Source organism: Otolemur garnettii, unplaced genomic scaffold (genome assembly GCF_000181295.1).
Source record: "Otolemur garnettii isolate 467f Iridium unplaced genomic scaffold, OtoGar3 scaffold00011, whole genome shotgun sequence".
In the NCBI taxonomy this organism is placed as follows: domain Eukaryota; kingdom Metazoa; phylum Chordata; class Mammalia; order Primates; family Galagidae; genus Otolemur; species Otolemur garnettii.
The window spans coordinates 7852113-7859465 of record NW_003852406.1 but is presented as its reverse complement, the minus strand read 5'-3'; the positions used below and the strand labels follow the sequence as shown (position 1 = coordinate 7859465).

The 7353-nt window shown below is 41.8% G+C and overlaps 1 protein-coding gene across 1 annotated transcript in view; it reads left to right on the top strand.

Moving 5' to 3' along the window:
* RAB27A (RAB27A, member RAS oncogene family) overlaps positions 1–7353 on the top strand; it is an 82989-nt gene that overhangs the window by 46836 nt on the left and 28800 nt on the right. The gene's annotated exons all lie outside the window — the stretch shown is intronic.

The following is a 7353-nucleotide window of genomic DNA, read 5'->3' as shown; positions in this document are numbered from 1 at the left end:
GCCATGTTGTCCTGCCTTACCGATGTTAAAATCTGGTCACCCTATGCTAAACTGTTTACACTTACCTAGAACTTACCGTGTTTAAGCTCTGTTTTAAACTCTGTGTGTATACCCTAACTTCATCCTCCCAACAGCCCTCTCAGATGGCTTTACTGCAATGCTTCATCAAGTCTAAAGTATGTGCTTGGGCCATTCTTGCTCTCGCTAAAAGTGTTGACGAACGGTTTTCACACAACTATATCTCTAGTGACACCTGGTTTATAATAGCAATTATGAGATGTCTTAGGTCGAAAGGCCATGAAATGTAAGTTAGAGAAGCACTCTAACTTTAAGGAAGTTAAAATAAGAAAGCATATACATATTGGAACTAATAAAATAGGATATGCTTTATGGGTGAGGATCCCAAGGCAAAAGAGGTTAAGTACATTTTCTGAAGTTATGTGACCGGATTCAAATCCAGGTGGCTTGTTTCTAGAGTCTGTGCTTTTAACCTCTGTCTCTTCTGTCTCTCAACAGTATGTTGGAATTGAGCCCATGCTAACATATGGACAGACTGTCCAAGACCTAGTTCCTTCTCTCTTGTGACACCTGTGATAGAACAGCCCTGCCTCCAGGGCTGTGATGAGGATTGCTGTGCTAAGACACAACAGCACTTGACATGTGAACAGCTGACCTAGGCTTCAGACCCAGCAGTAAAGGAGGGAATGGGTTCCCCAAGCATGGATGGGCTGGAGTACATGCAGGTGATGGTGTGTGCTAAATGTTGTTTGGGTGCCCCAGATGTTACACCCGGTACTGTGTGTTCTCACTATTTCCCTTCCTGCTGTAAAATGCCAACATAAAAATAATTTATTAGATTTCCACATCTGAGGAGCACAGTATCTTCCTTCTGCAGAACACCACTCAGGACTTGAGTAACATGTAAGAAAATCAGGATAATTTAATGAAAACCTATCATTAATTGAGACTTTAAGTTGTCTTCGCCTAGTGGTGATAAGTGGTGGTGAGATAACCACATATGGGATCGCAGGATGGGGCTGGAAGGATAGTCTGCTGTGGACCAGAATTACTTTTTGCTGGAAGACGGGATGATTCCAGCAACTGTAGGCTTTGACTAATTGGACTGCAAGCTCACATAAGGAAACTGTCACCACTAGCTGCATACGGAGACCTTGAAAAATCTCTTTGAATTTTGAAAACTCTTTGAAGACTTTGAAAACTTTCCTGCCCCTTGAATTCATTTATTACTTGTAGCTTCTTTATTCTTTAGAAGTCTGATCTCTGTTAACCCAGACCAGCCTGGGCGGTGTGACTAATTTTGGACATACTCTCTACAGACTCCAAATATACTAAAGGTTTTCTCCAACTGCCATCTCTGTTTTATTGTTGGATTATGAATGAAGGCTTTTCTGCCAGGTCTTTGAGGTGAAATGGGAGGTGAATTCTTAACCCAGGGAGCCTGTGCCCCTTGTCATAACTTTCTCTGTTGTCAGCCAATGGTTCTTTCTCCAACCCCTTTACTGTGCCCTAACACAGATAAGCTTGAAAGGGCAAAAGAAGATAATATTATGTTGGAGACAAATTTTGTGTTATAGAATGTCTACAGGTGAGGTAATTTATGAGTCAAAATTTAAGTTTGTTGGTTTGGCGCAACTTTAAAGCAACACACTATTTTTGGTGTTTCTGATCGTCATTGTACACACAATATCTAGTCTCTTAACTATTTGAACATCTGAAGTCAGCCTGAAAAAGTTCAGACTGTAAAGAACCAGTTTATACTAGTCTAAACCATTTTATAAGTGACTTAAACCTGTTACAAGCAATTTGATAAAATTAGAGCAAGCGTGACTGCATTGGAAGTAGATTTAATTAGTCAGCATTAACTTGATTCAATAAAATAGACTTGGAACCAGTCTGAACTTTTGTGAGCCAGTAAGAACCTGCGTGTACAGGTCAGAACCTATTTGAGCTAGCTAAAACCAGTCTGAAAGAAAAAATAAAAGGAGTCCAAATCAATTAAAGCTATTAAGGTGACAATCAAATAATTTTGACTAGATAGATGTTTCTGGTCTTTTCTAACATAGTTTTAGAGCAGTCAGAAATAGTTTTGTTTGTAAGCAGAACCTCTTTTAACTCACTCTAAATTAACGTGAACCAGTCAGATTCTTCTGAACAAGTGTGAGCTTGCTAAAATGGATTTGAACTTGCTTTTAAGTTTATTAGAACTCTTTTGAAATACGCATATCTATTTTAAAAGAATTGCAGATCGTTTGAACCAAGAAAAAAATTAAGAAAGATCAGGATTAGTCTGAAAGTGATCTTTGTTGGTTCAGCAAACTACTTGGAGCCAGATCGCACACTTTTGTTCTGGAAAGATAGTTTTTGAGTATCCAGAACCAATTTCAGCAATTGTTCTAGGTCTTTAGAGTGAGCCTGAATGCCCACTATCCAATATCAGGAGTACAGAATGAACTAATTTAAGTACCCAGTATATGTCAAACATTGTGCTGGGCACTCCACAACCATATCTCACCGAATCCTCAGAACAATGGTGTGAGGCAGTAGTGCATATTATCTTCTTTTTCATAGAGTGGAACCAGAAATCTAAGGCTCAGAGATATCCAAGTAGTTGGTCTGAGGAAGTCCTGGGATTTAAACCATCTTACTCGGCTTCATGTGTTTCCTCTTAGGATAACTTGTAAGATATAGGGCCAGGCACAGTGACTCACATCTGTAGGCCCAGCTACTCAGGAGGCAGAGGCAGGAAGAACACTTGAACCCAGGAGTTCAAGGTTACAGTGAGCCATGGACATACAATTGCACTCTAGCCTGGGTTACAGAGTGAGACCCTATCTCTTGAAAAAGAGACGTGGGTCACGTTTCAGCCCGATATGCATTTGTGAAAAAACAAGTAAGGATGTGAAGCTTGAGGTAGAAGAGACATTGAACTTGGAACTAGGAGATCTAGGTTCTAGATCTTGCAAATCAATTAACCTCTCTGGTTTTTCTTTTATCCTTTAGAAAACTGAACCCAGAGAGTGAAGGGTCTGAGTATTTATTTTCTGATTAAGAAAGCAGATAATTGGCTCAGTGCCTGTGGCTCAAGTGGCTAAGGCGCCAGCCACATACACCCAAGGTGGCAGGTTCAAATCTAGCCTGGGCCCACCAAACAACAATGATGGCTGCAACCAAAAAATAGCTGGGCATTGTGGCAGGTACCTGTGGTCCCAGCTACTCAGGAGGCTGAGGCAGGAGACTTGCTTGAGCCCAGGAGTTAGAGGTTGCTGTGAGCTGTGATGCCATGGCACTCTACCCAGGGGGACAGCTGGAGGGTCCTTTCTCAATAAAAAAAAAAAAAAAAAAAAAGAAAGCAGATAATTGTCTTAAAGGTGCCATCTGAAAAGTACAAACCATGATTCCTACATATATGTATATTTTTGAGACAGACTCTCACTCGGTCACCCTGGGCAGAGTGTCATGGTGTCTTAGTTCACAGTAACCTCAAACTCTTGGGCTCAAGTGGTCCTCTCATCTCAGCCTCCCAGGAAGCTGGAACTATAGGCACCTGCTACAATGCCCAGCTATTTTTTTCTATTTTTAGTACAGATGGTCTCTAAATCCTGAGCTCAAGCAATCCACCTGCCTTGGCCTCCCAGAGTGCTGGGATTACAGGCATGAGCACTGCACCTGGCCTAAACTATGATTAATATTGATGGTGGTGTTTGGTGTATTAATAACATTTCTTTTATGATGGTTTGGCTAGTGTTGCTATCATGAATAGAAAACAAAACTCACAAAGATCATTTGCAGACTCACATGTGATTCTTTTTCTTTTTTTTGAGATGAGTCTCACTTTGTCACCCTCAGTAGAATGCTGTGGTGTCATAGCTCACAGCAACCTCACACTCTGGGCTCAAGCAATCCTCTTGCCTTAACCTCCGGAGTAGCTGGCACTACAGGTGCCTGCCACAACACCCGGCTAGTTTTTCTATTTTTAGTAGAGACAGGATCTTGCTTTGGCACTGGCTGGTCTTAAACTCCAGAGCTCAGGTAGTCCACCCACCTTGGCCTCTGAGAGTGCTAGGATTGCAGGCATAAGCCACTGTGCCTGGCTCACACATGTGATTCTTCATCCATGAAAATTAAACACATTAAGTTGTTGGCAAGGATAGTTTCACCCAAGTCTTTGAATTCTATGCATGTGGGTTGAGAGAATCCTAGAATATTGATGCCATTGGCAACATTGTCTCCTGTATCTGAAATGATATAAAAACTTAGTTATAGAAAAGACTAACTTGTTTTCATATTAAAAGTAAAGAGGAAACAAGGTAGCCACATGTGGTCCTGCTTCATTCTTATTGCAGGATTGAAGCTGCTTTCTGCTACCCCATTCAGTTTGGGGGAGCCCCTTCTCCATCTACAAAGGGATTAAACATTATCTGGACCCGCTTTTCAATTCTTAGCTCTTATTTCTGAATAAGTTAGAGCTAAGTGAGATGCTGTGATGGGACATGTTAAAATGTTGATGCCCAAGTTGTCATCTTCCGGAGAGAGGTTCTGTTATGAGTCATTAACACCGGTGGCCTAACCTGCAAATACAGAAGCTACAATCATAGGAAAGCCATCGTCTGTAAAGTGTCACTCTTTATAGTGGGCAAATAGAATTACGAATGTTTGTAGAGGCTCTGCCCTTACTGACTAGCTAGCCATATCTGAAGTGTGAGGTCACAGGTCTGTGCGGAGGCACTCCAGGGAAGAACTTTGCAGTGACGGTTGGGGCTCCAGCATTTAAGATTTTTCAGCATAAGGTGAGTCACCAAATTGAGGATGGGGTGGGAGATGCAACCTTGAAAATCCACACATATTCTTGCCTGAGTTTGTATGAATTTATGAATCTATGGAAACAATCGTATAGAAAGCACTGAGGTTGACAACAGTGTTTCTGGATATGAGGCTGCATGTAAAGGGGACAATGGCACATATATAATGTGGGGTATCTAGTGTGTGTGGGTGGGGGAATGTGTGTTTGAATGGGCAGGTGGAGTGGTCTGTCATGATGGAATAGCTAGTTTTCTGATTTTCAGGAGAGTTTATTGTCATTACTGGGGGAATGAACAGAGGCTGGTTAATGGGTACAGATATATAGCTAGAAAGAATAAGTTTTAATGCTCAAAAGCCTTAAGGTGGTGGTGCCCATAGCTCAGTGGGTAGGGCACCAGCCACATACAACAAGGCTGGCGGGTTTGAGCCTGGTTAAAACAACAGTTAAAACAACAATGATAACTGCAACAACAACAACAAAATAGCCAGATATTGTGGTGGGCACCTGTAGTTCCAGCTCCTTGGGAGGCTGAGGCAAGAGGAGAACTTGAGCCCAGGAGTTTGCAGTTGCTGTGAGCTGTGATGCCACAGCACTCTACCAAGGGCAACAAAGTGAGACTCTGTTTCAAAAAAAAAAAGAAAAGGCAGAATAAGGTAACTATAGTTAACAATGATATATTATATATTTCAAAATGGCAGGAAAACAGACCTTAAGGTATTTCTACCACATAGAGATGATAAATACTCCTGGTGATGAATACCCTGACTTGATCATTACACATTCTATGCATGTAACAAAATACCATGTATAACCCACAAAATAAATATTATGTATCAATAAACTTTTTTAAAAGGAGATGTAGCCTTCCCTGGATAGAGACTCCATTTTCAGTTGAACTGATACTTTGGGTTTCAATCTATTTAGAACAGTGCTTCTCAACCTTCCTAATAGCTACATTGTTACAAATGGAAAAAGGGGGTTGCGACCCACAGGCTGAGAACTATTGATTTAGAGGCTAAAGACAACTCATGAAAGTGCTGATTGCCAGGGACCAAAAATAACCATGGTTAGGTACTGCTGGTAAAAATTAATTTTTCTTCTTTAAGGAGGTCTTTTATATTCGTCAATGCAGAAGAGCTGAATTTTCAGCCGTTCTATACTTAACCGGGGTAAGTGCAGCTAAATGAGCCCCTCATTTATGCAACTATTGTCTCTGAGCAGTGACTGCTCAAATCTTAGTTTCCAACTAAGCAGTGACGTTTCAGAGAAGTGTGATTTAATAGGAGACCATATCAGTAATAATATATGAGGAAGCTGCAATCCAACTTTTACGCTGTGTCTGGAACTGGGAGTTGGTTAATGGTACAAACGCAGTTAGAAGTAATAAGTTCTGCTGCTCAAACGCAGAGTAGGGTGGCTGTAGTTAACAATGATGCATTATAGATTTCAAAATAGCTGGAAGAGAGGACCTGAAATGTTCCTAACACATAGAAATGATAAATACTCAGCCCTGAGAAGGGGACCCAGGGGGGATCTTACACATTCTATGCATATAATAAATAAAGGGCGTGAGAAACCAACAAGAGAGTAGGAAGGTGGCGGGGGTGGGGGGGAGCGGTGTGGGGAAGAAAATTACTGATGGGCTACAGTGAACACTGTTCTGCTGTTGGGCATACCAAAAGCCCTGGCTTAAGCATTATACCAGACGTCCAGGTAATAGGGACAGGCATGGTGGCTCACGCCTGTAATCCTAGCTCTCTGGAAAGCTGAGGTGGGACGATCCCTTGAGCTCAGGAGTTTGAGACCAGCCCGAGCAAGAGCAAGACTCTGTGTCTACTAAAAATAGCAAAATTAGTTGGGCATTGTGGCAGGCACCTATAACCCCAACTATTAGGGAGGCTGAGGCAGGAGGATCATTTAAATCCAGGAGTTTGAGGTTGCTGTGAGCTAGGCTGATGTCTAGCCTGGGACAATAGAGTGAGACTCTGTCTCGAAAAAAAAAAAAGTATCCATCAGGTAACAAAACACTTGTACCCTTTAGATTAACATTTTGAAATAAAAAAGAATTATGTGGGCAGCGCCTTGGCTTAGTGGGTAGGGCGCTGGCCCCATATACTGAGGGTGGCGAGTTCAAACCCAGCCCCGGCAGAACTGTGACAAAAAAGTACCTGGGTATTGTGGAAGGCGCCTGTAGTCCCAGCTACTCAGGAGGCTGAGGCAAGAGAATCGTCTAAACCCAAGAGTTGGAGTTTGCTGTGAACTGTGTGATGCCACGGCACTCTACCGAGGGTGATAAAGTGAGACTGTCTCTACCAAAAAAAAAAAAAAATTATGTATCTTTGAAGAAACTGTAGTAACATGAAAATAAATGGGATAACTGAAATTGCCTAGATGCCCATGTAAAAAGAGAGAAAAGCAAGGATCCAGTGTAGGAGACTTTGAAAAAGGAGGGGAAATTGGAACCACTTGCACTCTAACATTCTTTTGTGAGCTTTTGTTTTATAGGGTCTGCAGATAAGGCTTAGTGATTT